The 20,838-nt window shown below is 43.5% G+C and overlaps 1 pseudogene; it reads right to left on the bottom strand.

Annotated features, from left to right (window-relative positions):
- Positions 1–9,984: 9,984 nt before the first annotated feature.
- LOC101135045 (N-alpha-acetyltransferase 40-like) lies at positions 9,985–11,333 on the bottom strand (annotated as a pseudogene).
- Positions 11,334–20,838: the final 9,505 nt, after the last annotated feature.

Here is a 20,838-nt window from a genome sequence, read left to right as displayed (position 1 = left end):
ATTAGCTGGGTGTGGTAGCATGTGCCAGTAGTCTCAGCTATTTGGGAGGCTGAGACAGGAGGATTGCTTGAGCTTGGGAGTCTGAGGTGGCAGTGAGCTATGACTACACCACTACACTCCAGCCTGGGGACATTAAAAAAAAAATGCTGAGTGCCTCAAAGGCAGACGAATAGAACAATGGAACAGAATAGGGATTATTTGGGAGGTGTAGGGAAGTGAGACAGGGAGGGAGTAGCCTGTAAAGGGTGAAATAGCTGAGCCAGCTACAACAATGGGCTATGCAACTATTTCCCATGGGAAAACTCTGGGAAAAGGTCTAAATTTTGTCTTAGAATTACCCCACCTGAGGAGGCGGGAGCTGTGATTTCATGAGCCAAACCTTCTTTGGCTTTTGCTATGAGCTGTTCCCACGGGATGCTGAATCCCAGCACTTTTAGCCTGTGTGGTTCTGTAAAAGTCCTCAGGAAGAGAGCTAAAATAATGTCAGTTGGAAGTCATCATGAACACAATGATAAGGTAGAATACATGTATGTTACATTTGGTATACGAAACTGGTAACCCTACAAACAAGTGAGAAAAACAATGGACTCTTCAATAAATGATGTTGAGACAAATGACTACCCATATGGCAAAAGATAAAATTAGTTCCCTACCTCACACCATACGCAAAAATGAAGTCCAGATGGATTAAAGAGCTAGATGAAAAAAAAAGAAAGAAAATATGTAAAAAAAATTATGGGCAAATATCTTTGTGACCTCCAGATATGGAAGGGTTTCTTAAAGGATGAAGATCACAAACAATAAAGAAAAACTACATATTGGGACTCTGGAAGATGGCCGAATAGGAAAAGCTCCAGTCTACAGCTCCCAGTGTGAGCGACACAGAAGACGGGTGATTTCTGCATTTCCAACTGAGGTACTGGGTTCATCTCACTGGGGAGTGCCGGACAGTGGGTGCAGCGCACTGTGTATGAGCCGAAGCAGGGCAAGGCATCGCCTCACCCGGGAAGCGCAAGAGGTCAGGGAATTCCCTTTACTGGTCAAAGAAAGGGGTGACATACGGCACCTGGAAAATCGGGTCACTCCCACCCTAATACTGCGTTTTTCCAACGGGCTTAGCAAATGGCACACCAGGAGATTATATCCTGCACATGGCTCGGAGGGTCCTACGCCCACGGAGCCTCCCTCATTGCTAGCACAGCAGTCTGAGATCAAACTGCAAGGTGGCAGCGAGGCTGGGGGATGGGCGCCCGCCATTGCCGAGGCTTGAGTAGGTAAACAAAGCGGCCAGGAAGCTCCAACTGGGTGGAGCCCACCACAGCTCAAGGAGGCCTGCCTGCCTCTGTAGGCTCCACCTCTGGGGGCAGGGCACAGACAAACAAAAGGCAGCAGTAACCTCTGCAGACTTAAATGTCTCTGTCTGACAGCTTTGCAGAGTAGAGGTTCTCCCAGCATGCAGCTTGAGATCTGAGAACAGGCAGACTGCCTCCTCAAGTGGGTCCCTGACCCCAGAGTAGCCTAACTGGGAGGCACCCCCCAGTAGGGGCGGACTGACACCTCACGTGGCCGGGTACTCCTCTGAGACAAAACCTCCAGAGGAATGATCAGACAGCAGCATTCGTGGTTCACAAAAAACCACTGTTCTGCAGACACCGCTGCTGATACCCAGGCAAACAGGGTCTGGAGCGGACCTCCAGCAAACTCCAACAGACCTGCAGCTGAGGGCCCTGACTGTTAGAAGGAAAACTAACAAACAGAAAGGACATCCACACCAAAACCCCATCTGTACGTCACCATCATCAAAGACCAAAGGTAGATAAAGCCACAAACATAGGGAAAAAACAGAGCAGAAAAACCAGAAACTCTAAAAATCAGAGCACCTCTCCTCCTCCAAAGGAACGCAGCTCCTCAACAGCAACAGAACAAAGCTGGATGGAGAATGACCTTCACAAGTTGAGAGAAGAAGGCTTCAGAAGATCAAACTACTCCAAGCTGAAGGAGGAAGTTCTAACCAATGGCAAAGAAGTTAAAAACCTTGAAAAAAAATTAGACAAATGGCTAACTAGAATAACCACTGCAGAGAAGTCCTTCAAGGACCTGATGGAGCTGAAAACCATGGCACAAGAACTATGCGACGAATGCACAAGCCTCAGTAGCTGATGTGATCAACTGGAAGAAAGGGTATCAGCGATGGAAGACAAAATGAATGAAATGAAGCGAGAAGAGAAGTTTAGAGAAAAAAGAATAAAAAGAAACAAACAAAGCCTCCAAGAAATATGGGACTATGTGAAAAGACCAAATCTACGTCTGATTGGTGTACCTGAAAGTGACGGGGAGAATGGAACCAAGTTGGAAAACACTCTGCAGGATATTATCCAGGAGAACTTCCCCAATCTAGCAAGGCAGGCCAACATTCAAATTCAGGAAATACAGACAACACCACAAAGATACTCTTTGAGGAGAGCAACTCCAAGACACATAATTGTCAGATTCACCAAAGTTGAAATGAAGGAAAAAATGTTAAGGGCAGCCAGAGAGAAAGATCGGGTTACCCACAAAGGGAAGCCCATCAGATTAACACCTGATCTCTCAGCAGAAACTCTACAAGCCAGAAGAGAGTGGGGGCCAATATTCAACATTCTCAAAGAAAAGAATTTTCAACCCAGAATTTCATATCCAGCCAAATTAAGCTTCATAAGTGAAGGAGAAATAAAATACTTTACAGACAAGCAAATGCTGAGAGATTTTGTCACCACCAGGCCTGCCCTAAAAGAGCCCCCGAAGGAAGCACTAAACATGTAAAGGAACAACCGGTACCAGCCACTGCAAAAACATGCCAAATTGTAAAGACCATCAAGGCTAGGAAGAAACTGCATCAACTAATGAGCAAAATAACCAGCTAACACCATAATGACGGGATCAAATTCACACATAACAATATTAACCTTAAATGTAAATGGACTAAATGCTCCAATTAAAACACACAGACTGGCAAATTGGATAAAGAGTCAAGACCCATCAGTGTGCTGTATTCAGGAAACCCACCTCACCTGCAGAGACACACATAGGCTCAAAATAAAGGGATGGAGGAAGATCTACCAAGCAAATGGAAAACAAAAAAAAAGGCAGGGGTTGCAATCCTAGTCTCGGATAGAACAGACTTTAAACCAACAAAGATCAAAAGAGACAAAGAAGGCCATTATGTAATGGTAAAGGGATCAATTCAACAAGAAGAGCTAACTATCCTAAATATATATGCACCCAATACAGGAGCACCCAGATTCATAAAGCAAGTCCTTAGTGACCTACAAAGAGACTTCGACTCCCACACAATAATAATGGGAGACTTTAACCCCCCACTGTCAACATTAAACAGATCAATGAGACAGAAAGTTAACAAGGATATCCAGGAATTGAACTCAGCTCTGCACCAAGCAGACCTAATAGACATCTACAGAACTCTCCACCCCAAATCAACAGAATATACATGCCTTTCAGCACCACACCACACCTATTCCAAAACTGACCACATAGTTGGAAGTAAAGCACTCCTCAGCAAGTGTAAAAGAACAGAAATTATAACAAACTGTCTCTCAGACCACAGTGCAATCAAACTAGAACTCAGGATTAAGAAACTCACTCAAAACTGCAGAACTACATGGAAATTGAACAACCTGCTCCTGAATGACTACTGGGTACATAACGAAATGAAGGCAGAAATAAAGATGTTCTTTGAAACCAACGAGAACAAAGACACAACATACCAGAATCTCTGGGACACATTCAAAGCAGTGTGTAGAGGGAAATTTATAGCACTAAATGCCCACAAGAGAAAGCAGGAAAGATCTCATATGGACACCCTAACATCACAATTAAAAGAACTGAAGAAGCAAGAGCAAACACATTCAAAAGCTAGCAGAAGGCAAGAAATAACTAAGATCAGAGCAGAAATGAAGGAAATAGAGACACAAAAAACCCTTCAAAAAATCAATGAATCCAGGACCTGGTTTTTTGAAAAGATCAACAAAATTGATAGACTGCTAGCAAGACTAATAAAGAAGAAAAGAGAGAAGAATCAAATAGATGCAATAAAAAATGATAAAGGGGATATCACCACCGATCCCACAGAAATACAAACTACCATCAGAGAATACTATAAATATCGCTATGCAAATAAACTAGAAAATCTAGAAGAAATGGATGAATTCCTCGACACATACACCCTCCCAAGACTAAACCAGGAAGAAGTTGAATCTCTGAATAAACCAATAACAGGTTCTGAAATTGAGGCAATAATTAATAGCTTACCAACCAAAAAAAGTCCAGGACCAGATGGATTCACAGCCGAATTCTACCGGAGGTACAAGGAGGAGCTGGTACCATTCCTTCTGAAACTATTCCAATCAACAGAAAAAGAGGGAATCCTCCCTAACTCATTTTATGAGGCCAGCATCATCCTGATACTAAAGCCTGGTAGAGACACAACAAAAAAAGAGAATTTTAGACCAATATCCTTGATGAACATTGATGCAAAAATCCTTAATAAAATACTGGCAAACCGAATCCAGCAGCACATCAAAAAGCTTATCCACCATGATCAAGTGGGCTTCATCCCTGGGATGCAAGGCTGGTTCAACATACGAAAATCAATAAACATTATCCAGCATATAAACAGAACCAAAGACAAAAACCACATGATTATCTCAATAGATGCAGAAAAGGCCTTTGACAAAATTCTACAATGCTTCATGCTAAAAACTCTCAATAAATTAGGTATTGATGGGACGTATCTCAAAATAATAAGAGCTATCTATGACAAACCCACAGCCAATATCATACTGAATGGACAAAAACTGGAAGCATTCCCTTTGAAAACTGGCACAAGACAGGGATGCCCTCTCTCACCACTCCTATTCAACATAGTGTTGGAAGTTCTGGCCAGGGCAATTAGGCAGGAGAAAGAAATAAAGGGTATTCAATTAGGAAAAGAGGAAGTCAAATTGTCCCTGTTTGCAGACGACATGATTGTATATCTAGGAAACCCCATTGTCTCACCCCAAAATCTCCTTAAGCTGATTAGCAACTTCAGCAAAGTCTCAGGATACAAAATCAATGTGCAAAAATCACAAGCATTCTTATACACCAACAACAGACAAACAGAGAGCCAAATCATGAGTGAACTCCCATTCACAATTGCTTCAAGGAGAATAAAATACCTAGGAATCCAACTTACAAGGGATGTGAAGGACCTCTTCAAGGAGAACTACAAACCACCACTCAACAAAATAAAAGAGGACACAAACAAATGGAAGAACATTCCATGCTCATGGGTAGGAAGAATCAATATCGTGAAAATGGCCATACTGCCCAAGGTAATTTACAGATTCAATGCCATCCCCATCAAGCTACCAATGCCTTTCTTCACAGAATTGGAAAAAACTACTTTAAAGTTCATATGGAACCAAAAAAGAGCCCGCATCGCCAAGTCAATCCTAAGCCAAAAGAACAAAGCTGGAGGCATCACACTACCTGACTTCAAACTGTACTACAAGGCTACAGTAACCAAAACAGCATGGTACTGGTACCAAAACAGAGATATAGATCAATGGAACAGAACAGAGCCCTCAGAAATAACGCCGCATATCTACAACTATCTGATCTTTGACAAACCTGAGAAAAACAAGCAATGGGGAAAGGATTCCCTATTTAATAAATGGTGCTGGGAAAACTGGCTAGCCATATGGAGAAAGCTGAAACTGGATCCCTTCCTTACACCTTATACAAAAATCAATTCAAGATGGATTAAAGACTTAAACGTTAGACCTAAAACCATAAAAACCCTAGAAGAAAACCTAGGCAATACCATTCAGGACATAGGCATGGGCAAGGACTTTATGTCTAAAACACCAAAAGCAATGGCAACAAAAGCCAAAATTGACAAATGGGATCTAATTAAACTAAAGAGCTTCTGTACAGCAAAAGAAACTACCATCAGAGTGAACAGGCAACCTACAAAATGGGAGAAAATTTTCACAACCTACTCATCTGACAAAGGGCTAATATCCAGAATCTGCAATGAACTCAAACAAATTTACAAGAAAAAAACAAACAACCCCATCAAAAAGTGGGCGAAGGACATGAACAGACACTTCTCAAAAGAAGACATTTATGCAGCCAAAAAACACATGAAAAAATGCTCATCAGCACTGGCCATCAGAGAAATGCAAATCAAAACCACAATGAGATACCATCTCACACCAGTTAGAATGGCAATCATTAAAAAGTCAGGAAACAACAGGTGCTGGAGAGGATGTGGAGAAATAGGAACACTTTTACACTGTTGGTGGGACTGTAAACTAGTTCAACCCTTGTGGAAGTCAGTGTGGCGATTCCTCAGGGATCTAGAACTAGAAATACCATTTGACCCAGCCATCCCATTACTGGGTATATACCCAAAGGACTATAAATCATGCTGCTATAAAGACACATGCACACGTATGTTTATTGCGGCACTATTCACAATAGCAAAGACTTGGAACCAACCCAAATGTCCAACAATGATAGACTGGATTAAGAAAATGTGGCACATATACACCATGGAATACTATGCAGCCATAAAAAATAATGAGTTCATGTCCTTTGTAGGGACATGGATGAAATTGGAAATCACCATTCTCAGTAAACTACGGCAAGAACAAAAAACCAAACACTGCATATTCTCACTCATAGGTGGGAATTGAACAATGAGATCACATGGACACAGGAAGGGGAATATCACACTCTGGGGACTGTTGTGGGGTGGGGGGAGGGGGGAGGGATAGCATTGGGAGATATACCTAATGCTAGATGACGAGTTAGTGGGTGCAGTGCACCAGCATGGCACATGTATACATATGTAACTAACCTGCACAATGTGCACATGTACCCTAAAACTTAAAGTATAATTTAAAAAATTTAAAAAATTAAAAAAAAGAGACAAAGTCATTATAAGGTAATAAAGTGGTCAATTCAGCAAGAGGGCAAAAAAAAAAAAAAACTAAAACTTCTAAAATCTTACAAAATACATTAACAGGCTTCAAACAAAAAACAACAAAAAGTTTGGTACAAAAGGACTGCTGTGTTTCTCAAAAGCAAGATCTGGGGAAAGTGGAGAAAGACTGATGTTTTGGAAATTAATGGGCTCAACACCAACGAGAGTAACTGCAGATCTCAGACAGTGCTCTCCCACTCCAGCCCCGACCTCCTGAGGAGCCCTTCCTGACACGGCCTGCCGAGACTTCAGTGAGCAGGGAATGGCATCAAGCCCTCATTTACCAGTTGGTGCCAGGAGTCCAATGACTGGAGAATATGTACACTGAACTCACCTTAAGTGTGATGTACACTGGGGGGTTCCTTTTGGTCGCCTTGAGTGAGATGTATCAGAAATCTATGATCTAAGAAAATAAATATTTCATTCTGTGTCCTTTGACAGACAAGGACCAGAGGAAAATCTCTTCTTAAACATGCTTCTGTGGTTTCATGAGTCTTAGGAGTCCACCAAAAACCTCCCAGCACCCTCAACTCTCCCTTGGGTGACACCCCAGGGAGACAGCAGGGTGAGACATGCATACTTATTCCAGTGTAAAGCCACAAGGCCCTCTCCCAAAGAGTGTCCACTCCCACCACTGCCAGAGTCAAGAGCAGCAGAGAGTGTTTAGCAGAGGGACCAGGCTGGGTGCGGAAGGCCCTGTGTACGCAGGCCTCTACACAAGTAGGAATCCAGGTGAGAATCAAGGACCACTCTGGGGAGATCTACCAGGACAGACTGCCTGAGTTGAGCAGAGGGTGAGATGTGAGCAGATACTGAGGTCAGAGAGACCAACAGATCTCCAGGAGAGCAACTTTATGAAGGCTAGAACCTTTACGATCCTCCCCAAAGCAGAGTTCAGGAATGTCCAAGGGGAAGTGTTGGGATTTTTCCTTGATAAGGATTTGTTTTATCTTCCCTGGAAGAGGAACAAGGCCTAGAGATCAGGATGAGCATTAGTTCTGAGGCTGCAACCTCTTTATCCTATTAAAGAAGAGGAAGGCCTTCTCCCCCTGCTCCAGCCTGTTGCCACACGGTGACCTCAGAAAGAAAAGCAGCTGTTTTGGCCACAGAAAGGCATTCCTGCTGCAGCCTTAACTATGGCCTGCCTAGGTCATGGCAGTGGCACTAGTGCCTCACTGAGGCAGTAAGGGGCAAGGCTGGAGAGTGAGGGCAGGGGGACTGCTGGTGTCTGAGGGCTCTCTGAAGAGAGGGTGGTGGTGGGAAGTGATGCCCTTACCCTCAGAGAGCTATCAGCACCAAGAGATGAGTGAAAAAGGCATCTCTCATCTCTTGGTGCTGATAGCTCTGGGGGAAGATGAGGGGCCCCCTGATGTTATTCTACCCTGGAGACTAAGAACAGAGATATCTGGGGTACAGGCAAGAAGCAGAGGATAATGAATGGTGGGAACTGGCAGAGAGAAACAAGCAGAACCTCTGGTTTTCTTCTATGAATAAAAACCTCAAGTCACTGCCATGAGACCAAGAGGTTAAGCTTAGAATGCAGCAACATCCAAAAGCGTACACAAGCGATCACCCCATGGCAGGTCCCATATAACACCTCATTCCTGGTCCTTTTGAGAGGTGACAGCATGCTGGCAGCCCTCACTGGCTCTCGGTGCCTCCTTGGCCTCGGCGCCCATTCTGGCCATGCTTGAGGAGCCCTTCCGCCCGCCCCTGCACCATGGGAGCCCTTCTCTGGGCTGGCCGAGGCCAGAGCCGGCTCCCTCGGCTTGCGGGGAGGTGTGGAGGGAGAGGCACGGGTGGGAACCGGGGCCGCACACGGCGCTTGCGGGCCAGCTAGAGTTCCAGGTGGGCGTGGACTTGGCAGGCCCCACACTCCGAGCAGCCGGCTGGCCCTGGGCAGTGAGGGGCTTAGCACCCAGGCCAGCAGCTGTGGAGAGTACGCTAGGTCCCCCAGCAGTGCCAGCCCACCAGCACTACGCTCAATTTCTTGCCCGGCCTTAGCTGCCTCCCCGCCAGGCAAAGCTCGGGACCTGCAGCCCGCCATGCCTGAGCCTCCCCGCCCTCCTGCGCAGCCCGAGCCTCCCCGACGAGCACCGCTCCCTGCTCCACGGCGCCCAGTCCCATCGACCGCCCAAGGGCTGAGGAGTGTGGGCACATGGTGCAGGACTGGCAGGCAGCCCCACCTGCAGCCCTGGTATGACATCCACTGGGTGAAGCCAGCTGGGCTCCTGAGTCTAGTGGGGACTTGGAGAACCTTTATGTCTAGCTAAGGGATTGTGAATGCACCAATCGGCACTCTGTATCTAGCTAATCTAGTGGGGAAGTGGAGAACTTTTGTGTCTAGCTCAGGGATTGTAAACGCACCAATCAGCACCCTGTCAAAATCGAACAATCAGCTCTCTGTAAAACAGACCAATCGGCTCTCTGTAAAATGGACCAATCAGCAGGATATGGGTGGGGCCAGATAAGAAAATAAAAGCAGGCTGCCCAAGCCGGCAGTGGCTACCCGCTCCGGTCCCCTATCCACACTGTGGAAGCTTTGTTCTTTCACTCTTTGCAATAAATCTTGCTACTGCTCACTCTTTGGGTCCACACTGCCTTTAAGAGCTGTAACACTAGTCACAAAGGTCTGCAGTTTCACTCCTGAGCCAGAAAGACCACAAACCCACCGGGGGGAACGAACAACTCCAGACACGCCGCCTTAAGAGCTGTAACACTCACCGCGAAGGTCTGCAGCTTCACTCCTGAGCCAGCGAGACCACAAACCCACCAGAAGGAAGAAACTCCGAACACATTCGAACATCAGAAGGAACAAACCCCGGACATACCGCCTTTAAGAACTGACACTCACTGTGAGGGTCCATGGCTTCATTCTTGAAGTCAGTGAGAACAAGAACCCACCAATTCCGGACACACTTTCAGCCTCTCTCGTACTGTCAGTGGCGGTGGCGATGGCGATGACCAGTGGCGATGAAGACAGCCAGCCTTCCTCCCAGGGGCTACTGGTCCCAAGCTGAGTCCACTCCATGGATTCATTAAAAACAGCAGGAAAGAGCTTTCCTCATTTCCCTGCATCTTGGCACAAAATATCTTCCCACAGTCTCCGTCAGGGCATTCCACCTGCGAAAGCCTTAGATTCTCTGAAGCCTCTCTCTACGCCCAGATCTTACACCCAATGCGTTCCTCTTTGGGGTTCCAAACCACAGACCCAGGACTCCAAGATTTTCACAAAGGTGAAAATAAACATTCCATTTTCCCAAGTGTGTATGTATGGGGGAGGGGAGTATCTAGGAGCTGCAGCGAAGTGGTTTCAGAACCTCCACCCCATGGCCCAGGAGCCTCACTGTGAGGATGAGCTTCACAGTCAGCCCTCCACTCACTCTTCCCTCTCCTCTTCGTTCTCTCCTGGCACGCTGGTCTTCCAGAAGAGGGGAGGCAGTGTTCCGTGTTCTCGGGGTGCAGCCCGACAGGTGCAGGGCTGAGGAGGCCACAGCTCTGAGGGCACCTGGCAAATGGTGAGACCAAGGGAGACGACAGGCCTTAGAAGAGAGCACACTGATTTGCAAGTGGCAAAAGGTCAGTGGCAGCAGCCACCACAGTGCCCACCTGCATGGGCATGCTGGCTGTCCCCAAACTTGGTCCTGCAGCTCAGGATCTTATAGGAGCAGTCCTCCCCACAGCAACCAGACATGCTGGGGGAAGAATCATCAATTTCAAACTGCAGGCTTCTCTGAAGAATTGGTAGGCGCTATGATTGTGCCTGAACACCATTAACATAACCTCCATCATCTGTGTCCTGTTGGCCATGAGCTGCAGTCTCTGTAGGAGGAAATTCCCCCAGGCCTTTCCACCGCACCTTGCTTCCCACGCAGGACTTCATCCCCTGCACTCCACATCAAACGGGAAGTGAAAAAATGCAACAGGTGGGCAATGCATTCTCAAGCGAGGAGGCGCCAGGCTGGGTGATTACCGTTTCTCCCGTTTCTCTCTGTCCTTCCAGCCCCACTCCCTCTACTCATACGTGGTCTGCCTATCAGTTTTGGTCAGGTCGAAGGCCCAATCCATGGTGGCTGGCTCCAGTCCAGACCCTGGCCTACACTCAGTAGAGACATTCAACCCGGTTTTGATCAGATTTCCTGAACAGCAGGAAAGCCTCCAGAGGGTCTCCAGGCCTGCTGATGGCGTCCCCTTTGGCACAAACAGCATCCGTGGCTGCTGGCTCCTCCAACCACTTCTGTTTTTTCTTAGCTTTGCTCGACTTTCTCCCCACAGCAGCGACGGCGACGCTCAGCTCCTCCCTCAATCATTTGCTGGCAGGCACTCGCGACCTGCGGCTGTGGCTACGGTGAAGACAAAATGGCGGGGTCCTGCACTGCGCATGTGCCTCGCGGGCTCCGCGGCCCCCTTCCCACTGCGCCCTGGCACCCACTCGCGCCCCCTCGCGGGCCACGTTGGTTAAATTAACGGATGCAGGATACAGAGGGCCTGTGGATATAGACGGCTGACTGGATGTACACGTTTATTATATAATTTTGTTTGTAAATTATATTATGATTTAATTCTATTTACAACTTTATAATTTTTTGTTTTACAAGCCTATAGAATTATATATAATTATTATAGTTTATCCTTATCTCTGTTTCACGGAGAGGTAAATGATGACCAGGGAGTTACAAAGCTTCATAAGTTTCTCGTGAGTACCAGGGAGCAGAGCCGGGGTCTAAACCAGTCTGCTTTTTTTCTGAAGCCAGAGTCCTCTTCTTTACACCAAGCTACTCTATAGAAAGAGCATTCTCAGGCCAGGCGCAGTGGTTCACACCTGTAATCTCAGCACTTTGGGAGGCCGAGACGGGTGGATCACCTGAGGCCAGGAGTTGGAGACCAGCCTGACCAACATGGTGAAACTCCGTCTCTACTAAAAATACAAAAATTAGCCAGGCGTGGTGGCCTGCGCCTGCAATCCCAGCTATTCAGGAGGTGGAAGTAGGAGAATCGCTTGAACCCGGGGGGTGAAGGTTGCAGTGAAGCAGGATCACGCCACTGCACTGGGATCGTGCCACTGCACTCCAGCCTGAGCGACAGACTCCGTCTCACCAAAAAAAAAAAAAAAAAAGTAAAATAAAAATGTAGGAAGAGCATTCTCAGAGAAGCTCAGTTCCAAACTTCAACCTCAATTTTTTATCACTTTATGTTTTTTATTTAGGGAATGTGTATCGGAGAAAAAATAACAGAGTCTGGCTAAAGAGATGAAGAGCTCATGAGGGCGTGTCTGCATTTAAACAAGAGTAGCATTGTCAATTGTTGTCCTTACCAGCGGCCGACAAGGCGGAATTGGAACGGTGCTGCTCCTGACTACCTCTACTCCCCGCTAGGCTTAGGGGCTGGAGTGACCCAAGCCCTCAGGTTAAGAAAAGTCCGATTTAGAACCTAGGACCTGACGACAGGGAACATTTAAGCCGTCAGTTCCTACCTTAATCTTATCCCTTCTTCTCCCTCATGACACCATTTTTGTTCCCCTAACAACTCAGGGCTTTTCCAAACTCTGAGGCAATTCCTACCCCAAGCAGAATTTTGAAAGCTTTTTTCCAATACCATGTTATTCAACAACAAGCCCGCTTTGCTGCCACCACAGCCCAGCACGTGTTCCAAAAGACTGAAATCTGTCTTGTTTGTGATTGAGACCCTGCCAGGCACCCTGGGGCCTGACGGCTTTTATCTGGGGTACCTCATCTGCTCATAGGTCCTACTGGGTGCTGCTCATGAGCCAGATTTGGACAAGAACATTTTAAGTTTTATTCTGGGTTTTTATTCCTACTTACAAGGTGTCAAAGAACAAACTTTCAACAAACTGAGATTAAAAGATCTAACAGACAATTATTAGTGATTCACAAACCAGGCAGCATTCAGCCCACAAAATGGAAGGGAGCTCCACTGAGCTGAGCAGAGAGGGCAGGCTTCATAGGCAGAAAAGGCTGGAGAAAGCCGAAACAAGGAACATAAGGTGGACTTGCCATTTCAAAGTTACTTTCCTTACAGAGAGTCTTGTTGGCTTAGTGAGATTTGGCTATCATATCTCTCCTGATTTCTGAAAAGATCAGACTTTACAAGTAAACAGCTTAGCATTTGGTTTGGTGATGTGGAATCGTAGTATGTGAGTAACTCTATTTTGGGTAGGTCTGCTGGGACCTAGTGCAGGAATTCAGTCCAAAACAATGGCCTCCCATAAACTTTATTTAACAGAGTTCTGTGATGTTGAGCAAGTTACTTCACTTCTCTGGACCACAGCTTCCTCATTTGGGAATGGAGACTGTAATGCTAGCTACTTCCTAGGCTTATTGTGAGGAGTAAATACATAGGGATGGAAAGTGTATATCAGTACAATGCCTGTCACTGAAAGACTTATTAGGTGTTAGCTGTTATTAGACTGTAGCTATTGTGAATATCAGGCTTCCCCTCTGTGTTGTCTGGACTTCTGAATATCACCTTCTCCTGAGTTTCCCATTGTCCTGTTTGTCCCCCTGCAAGGCCCTTTACCACACTGGGTGAGAACCCCCAGGATACCTCTTCCCTGTCTCCATGCTCTTCAATTGCTGTTTTATTTCTACAGTTGGATTTTTCTTCCCCAGGACCTGCAGCTGCTGAAGTCCTCTCAGCACCTGCAATATCCCAGAGGGCAAAGACAGGGCCAAATACTGGATTCTGGGTTCTCTTCATTGTTGTCCCCCTGCAAGTGGAGGGGTATCCAGGCTGGGCCTTGTCCTAAGATATGACGGAACTGAATTCTTCCAGCAAGCATGTGAGCTTGGAAGAGAACACCATGCGCCACACGAGAATGCATACTGGCCAACACCCTGTGCAAAGATCCAGAGAAGCTGTGCTCAGACTCCTGACTCATGAAAATAGTGAATTTATAAATGTATATTGCTTTAAGATGCTAAATTTGTGGTGATGTGTTACATGGCAATAGAAAATAGAGATAAAACTTGACATTTGAAGTGCATCACATAATGAAATTAGTAGATGAGAATCTCTCTAGAAACAAGTAAAATTTTGAGTTAAAATGAGAGACTGGACATATAATTCCTCCTCCCTCCAAAATCCCAAGAAATGAGTAGTTAAAAAAATTTTTTTTAATTTTACAATATAAGAACAACAAGCAGAGATACTTGAAATAGGGGCTGGTTCTTCCTCACTCCCTTTGTTATATAACTGAACTTCCTCACACTTGAGAAGTACATTTCCCTGCTCCTTGACTTTCAACTCAGCCATGTGGCTTGCTTTGGCCAATGAGTTATAGGTAGACATGATGTGACCAGAGGTTTAGAACTCATCACTGATCTTGAAACCACCTTTGCAAAATTATGACTGAGACAGTGAAACAGATCTAACTTAGCCAACTCCGTCTTCTTCCAACCTGCAGGCTGTGCTTGTTCATTCTGGGTGTAGGCTGAACTAACTATGGGAGAAACTTAGTTTATAGTTTAAAACAAAGATGATAACAGCCCTTTCCCAAAGCAGACCTTCTTCTTGCCTGGGGACTAGATTGCCTTTGTAGGACTGACAGTAGCCACGAGATTAGAAATTATGATTTAGGAATCATGCAGCTGGAGGCTACAAGATTCTGACCCTCCCTAAATTGCTCCTAAGATCAATGCTTGAGATATTTTGCAGACCCTGCACTTGATGGCACCACTCAGATCAATAAACTGGCTCATCTGATCTTGTGGCCCCTTACCCAGGAACTGACTCATCACAAGAAGACAGCTTCAACTCCCTATGATTTCATCTTTGACCAATCAGCACTCCTGGCTCACCGGCTTCCCACACACCCACCAAGTTGTTCTTAAAAACTCTGCTCTCCGAATGCTCAGGGAGACTGATTTGAGTAATAATAAAACTCCGTTCTCCCACACAGCCGGCTCTGTGTGAATAACTCTTTCTCTATTGCAATTCCCCTGTCTTGATAAATTGTCTCAGTCTAGGCAGCAGGCAAGGTGAGCCCACTGCGCAGTTACAATCTTGCCTTTTATGCTTCTACCATCACTATGTGAAGAGCTGCACTGGCTAGCATTCTGGTCCAATTGGAATGGGAAAGACATTGAGTAGATCTCGACAACCTGCTGCTTAGAACATATCCCAGCTAAGCTCAATTAATTGACCCCAGGTTAATGTGCAAACATCTGAGAGAAAATAAATGATTGTTTTCTTAAGCCACCAAAATTTTCAGTTGTTATTCAGTAACATTGTGAAAAGAGGTGACTAATACAAGAGAAGAAACAACAGTAAAAAAAATTTGGACATGTAAAAGCAGATGGTAATGTCCACTTTCATTTCTGACAGTATAACATATCAAAACTAATGCCAGTTCTAGAACTGAGACATAAAACATCTAAAATTAAAAATGTAATAGGTGGTTTTGAAAGCGGAGAAGAGGATTATTGAATTGGAAGATAGGTAATAGAAAATATCCAAATCGAAGCAGAGAAAGAAAAAAATAAAAATGTAGGTAAAAGTATATGTGAAACACAAACAGTCTAAAATTAGTGTAAAGGGAGTTCCAAAAGAAGAGGAAAAAGTGGATGAGCAGAAATAAGATTTGAAAAGAAATTTTCAAAACTGACAAAAATAAAATCAAAACTCAGATTTAAGAAGTTCGGGAACCCCAAGCAGAATAAAGTCAAAGAAAATTGCATATAAATATATCAAGATAAAAGAGCTAACAACCAAAGATAAAGAGAAAAATCCTAACAACTGCTGAGGGTGGGGGTAGAGGGTGCTGGGAAACACATTACCTTCAAACCCCAACAATAAGACTGAAAGCTTACTTCTCAACAGAAATGCAGGAAGCAGGAAAAGATATTTGGAATAGTTTTTCCAAAATATTTGGAATAGTTTATCTAAACTATTCCAAAGGGATATCTTTAAAGTATTTTAAAAGACAATATTTGCCAAGTTACAATTCCAAACTCAACAAAAAATATCCTTTAAAAATAAAGCAAAATAAGCAATCACCTGCTGGCCTGTACTGAAAAAAACACTGAAGGGAATTCTTCAGAAAAATGGTACCAGACAGAAATGAAAAAATGCAGGTAGGAATGAGGAGCACCGAATAGTGTATATGTATTTAAAATACAAATGAATATTGACCATACAAAACAAGAGTAATTATGTCTTTGAAGTTTCAAATACAGATTGAGTATTTCTTTTTCAATATGCTTGGGATCAGAAGTGTTTTGGTCCATATTTGGGATTTGTTTTTTTGGATTTTGGAATATTCGCGAATACATAATGAGATATCTTCTATTTTCCCACAGTTCTGGAGGCGCAAGTCCAAGATTAAGGGGTCAGTGGGGTTGGTTTCTTCTGAGCCCTCTCTACCTGGCTTGCAGAGGACTGTCTTCTCATTGAGCTCTCACATGTTCTTTACTCTGCATGTGCACATCCCTGGTTCCTCTTGCTCTTCTTATAAGGTTATACACCAATTCTATTGGATTAGGGCTCCACCATCATGACCTTACTTAACCTTAATAACCTTTTTAAAGGCCCTGTCTCAAAATACAGCCACATTGTGGGTCAGGGCTTCAAATATGAATTTTGAGGGGATGCAATTTAGTCTATAACATTTATCTAGAATTAAAAATTCAAGGCAAGAAAAGTCACTGGAGAGGAAAAAAATAAGTGGAGTTAAAATATACCAAAGTTCCAGCATTATCAGGGAAGTTGAAAATATACTCAACTGTAGTCAGTCATGAATGTTTACTGTAACTTCTAGCATAACTTCTAAAAGAAGATGTATAACAGAAAATGGTATTTAAGAAATCAATTCACTTAAAAGAAAGCAAGAAGAAAACAGAACAGCTGAGTCAAATACAAAGGAAATATTAGATGGCAGATATAAATCTGAATATATCTGTATTGGGTTAAATATTTCAGTTAAAAGATTAAAATAATCAGATTAGATTAAAAGTTAAAAGAACTACATACTGTTTTCAAGAGTGCCTTGTAGTTATGTTACAATCAAAGTCAACTTTAAAGCAAGAAACACCACAAGAAATGAGGAGGATCATAATATAATGAAGAAGTGCTCAGATCACCATGAAGATATCACATCTACCAATTCTAAATCATATGCATCCAATAACATAGCTTCAAAATATATAAAGAAGAAATTGGTGAAACCAAAAAAAATACCCAAATGCAAATTGATGAAACTAAAAATGAAATAAATAAAAATAATCAAAAAAAGTAGGATATTTTGACACAGTCCCTGAAACATTGTAGAACATGCAGACAAAAATAAAACCAGTAAAAATGTAGAGGCTCTAAACAACACAATTAACATGACCAGATGGGCACATACAGAATACTATGTCCAACAATGGCAGAATACAATGAAATGAAAACTCCAGAAAATTCATCAGTGAAGTCTTCCAGACTAATTAGGAAGAAGTAATGCCAATCAAATACAAACTCTTTAATATTGCATATATTTATGGAAAAAGATTAACCTGGGCCACTACCTCACACCATACACAAAATCAGGCCCAGGGAGAATTTTTTAAAATCTGAGTAAATCTAAATCTGAGAGGTAACACAAATATAGCTTCTTAAAAATAAAATAAGGAGATATCTTCATGACTCTTGAGTAAACAAAGACATTAAATAAGACATTTTTAAAAATCGTCCCTAAAGGAAAAGATTAATGAATTGGAAAAGTGAAGAATTTGTGTACATTGTGAAAAAGCATGTCATCAAAAGGCAGAAAAATATTTACAATGATGTATCTGATTAAGAAATTTTTATCTAGAAAAAATAATTATTAGTAAGAAAATGACAGATAAGCCAATAGAAAAATGGACAGAAACTTAAATAGGCACTTTCTGAATAAGATATACAAATGACTAGAAACATTTATTATCATAAGTCATCAAGAGGTGCAAATTAAAATCACAATGAAATACCAGTATGCACCCAATTAGAATGGCTCGTATTTTAAAACCAACAATATCAATTACTGGTGAGGATGTGGGGGCCAATGAAACTTCCAGTAGGAGCATAAATTGGTGCAGTTACTTTGGAAAACTGGCAGTATCAACTAAAACTGGAAAAACCCATCCCCTAAGACCCAGAAATCCCCTTTCTATATATCCACCCAACAGAAATGCACACACATGTACACCAAAAGACGTAAACATTAATGTTCATGACGACATTACCTGTACAACAAGAAAGAAAGGCATGAGATCCAGAAAAACAAATACAGCACAGGACAAAGATAAGGGGAATTCCAAGAATTATAGCAAACAGAAATCCCAGGATAAGAGCTGCCCAGGGATCCCAGGAAGCAAGCGGCACAGGGAGGAGAATGGAAGCTTCCAAGGGAGTGCCTTCAGGCAAGAAAAATGGGATTGATGAATTCCCTGATGTAAGTCAGCTTGAGGAAACTTACACTGTGGGCTGTGAGTTGTGTGCAAAGAACAAGCAATGAGCACAAACAAAACTAACTAAATAAAGACATGGGCCATTGTTACTTTCAGGAAAAGAAACAAAAAGAAGGAAATGTCACACTCCAACCTTCAGCTGTGAAGATTATTTGTATATGTATATTAATATTCTGAATATTGCCTCCAACAATTTGGAAGGACTATGTTGGGAGGATAGAGAAAGGGATTCGGAGATGGGGACATTGTCAGAAAGCTAAATCTTCATTTGCTACAATAGGAAGTCAGTAGATAATGTCTAAATTTTGGAAATAATTAGATGTGTAAGGGCCAGAGAGACAGATAAAAGAATTGAAAGTGCTTGTCCTTAGAGTGGAAATGTGGAGACAGTGGGGAAGGGAGAGATGGAAACACTGCATTTTACAAAAGCCTGTTAGAACTATTTGAGTTTTTACAATTCTGTGCTGACATTACTTTGATAAAATAAAAATCAAGTAACTAAACAGTAAGTGAAATGAGAAAAAAGTCTAAAAGAACATAAACCAAAATAGTAACAGTGTCTCCAAGTAATGTGATTGTAAGTCATTAGTTTTGTTTCTTTTTTCTCCTCCGATTTTTCTACAATGAACATTTTTAACAATTAAAAGATCCAGTTTATTATTAAGCAGAATATTTTATTTATGTGAGGTCATAATTGTTTTCTGTGAACTCCCGAGGGAACTGTTACAGGTTGCTCAGCAATGAAATCAGAGCTCAGGAAGCTCCAAGTTGGGGCCTGGCAGAAGTGACACTGCTGGGCCAGAACAGGGCAACAAGTGATCCAAGCAATGTCCATAAGGGCAGGCCAGGCGCTCATTTCCGAAGTGGTCAGTGTACAAGTCTGATGGGGAGGCATGGGCACAGAGTGCGGGTGGGCACATGTGGAAGCCGGGCAGAGGCTGGGCACCTAGAAGCCCAGCAGCAGACAATCACGTTTCACATACACAAGAGGCTCTGCCTTTCAGGCTGTAGACGCCCAAGCAGGATCTGGTTTCAGGAAGCATCGCTTAAGCTGGAAAACCTGCACGTCTGCTTAACTTAGGGGCTTCCATAGCTGCCTGTTCATGTTTGTGCTGCCTGAGCCAACCAATAGGCTGTGACCTATGTCAACCAATCAGAACTCAGCAAGTGTTGACCAATCAGAACTCACCAAACATGAACCCGTCAGAACTAAGCAAGTTTGAATCCTTTATTTGACTAAGTGGACCTGAGTGGAACCTGGATGGGATCTTTCACTATAAAAGAAAAATCTTTCCTTTGCTCTCTTACCAGGATAAACTAGATGGTTAGGCAAGCAACCCGTAGTTCAGAAAAAGCCAACATGGGAAACTGGGGGATCTCTCTAAGGTCCAAACTCTGGGATTCCTGGCAGTGAGAGACTTCGGGGTGACTCAGGGAGCCCAGCCATTGCAACCAAGCCCCTGGGAACTATGCCCAGAGTTGTCAATTCATTATACCCTGTGTTAGTTCCTACAGCTTCTGTAACAAAGTAGCATAAACGGAGCATATAAACAACAGCAATTTATTGTCTCACCGTTCTGGAGGCTAGAAGTTCAAGATCAAGGTGTCAGAAGAGCCATGCTCCCTCTGAAGGTGCTACAGAAGGATCTGTTGCAGGCACCTCTCCTAGCTTCTGGTAGTTCCTTGGCTTGTGGCAGCATAACTGCAATCTTCACGATTGCTCACTCTCTCTCTCTGTCTCTCTGTCTCTCTTTCTCTCTCTCTCCCTCTGTCTCTATCTCTCTTTCTTTCTCTATGTCTCTGTCTCTCTCTCTCTCCATCTCTCTCTTTCTCTCTGTCTCTCTCCCTCTCTCTGTCTCTCTTTCTCCCTCTGTGTGTGTGTGTGTGTTTCTGTCTGTCTGTCTTCAAGTCCAAATTTCACTTTCTCATAAGAACACCTGTCACATATGGATTAATGGCCCACCCTATTTCAGTATGACCTTATTTTAACTTTATTAATCACATTAATGAAGTAACCCTATATTTACAGTAACCCTATATTCAGACAAGGTCACATTCTGAGGTCATGGGGGTTAGGACTTCAATATATAAATTTGGGGAGGTGGGACACAATGCAACCCATAATACAGTCCCAGAGTGATATAGGTATTAGAGTTTGGATTCAGCCTCAAACAGAAAGTGGGGCATACCAGTGGATCCAATTTCAAGGAGCTGAGGAAAACCGCGGCAGAATAAAAGAGCAAAGCCATATACCACCCTTCGGTGCATATATGAGAAAGAATGAATGTACAGTATTACCCGTTTGACTTCAGGTGTGACATGGAAGTATGGTACAGTAGGATGACACAAAGGAGTTGTCATTAG

This window comes from Gorilla gorilla, chromosome 5 (genome assembly GCF_029281585.2).
Source record: "Gorilla gorilla gorilla isolate KB3781 chromosome 5, NHGRI_mGorGor1-v2.1_pri, whole genome shotgun sequence".
In the NCBI taxonomy this organism is placed as follows: Eukaryota; Metazoa; Chordata; class Mammalia; order Primates; family Hominidae; genus Gorilla; species Gorilla gorilla.
Note: the sequence above shows the minus strand (reverse complement) of the source record. Positions and strands in the feature narration are given on the sequence as shown.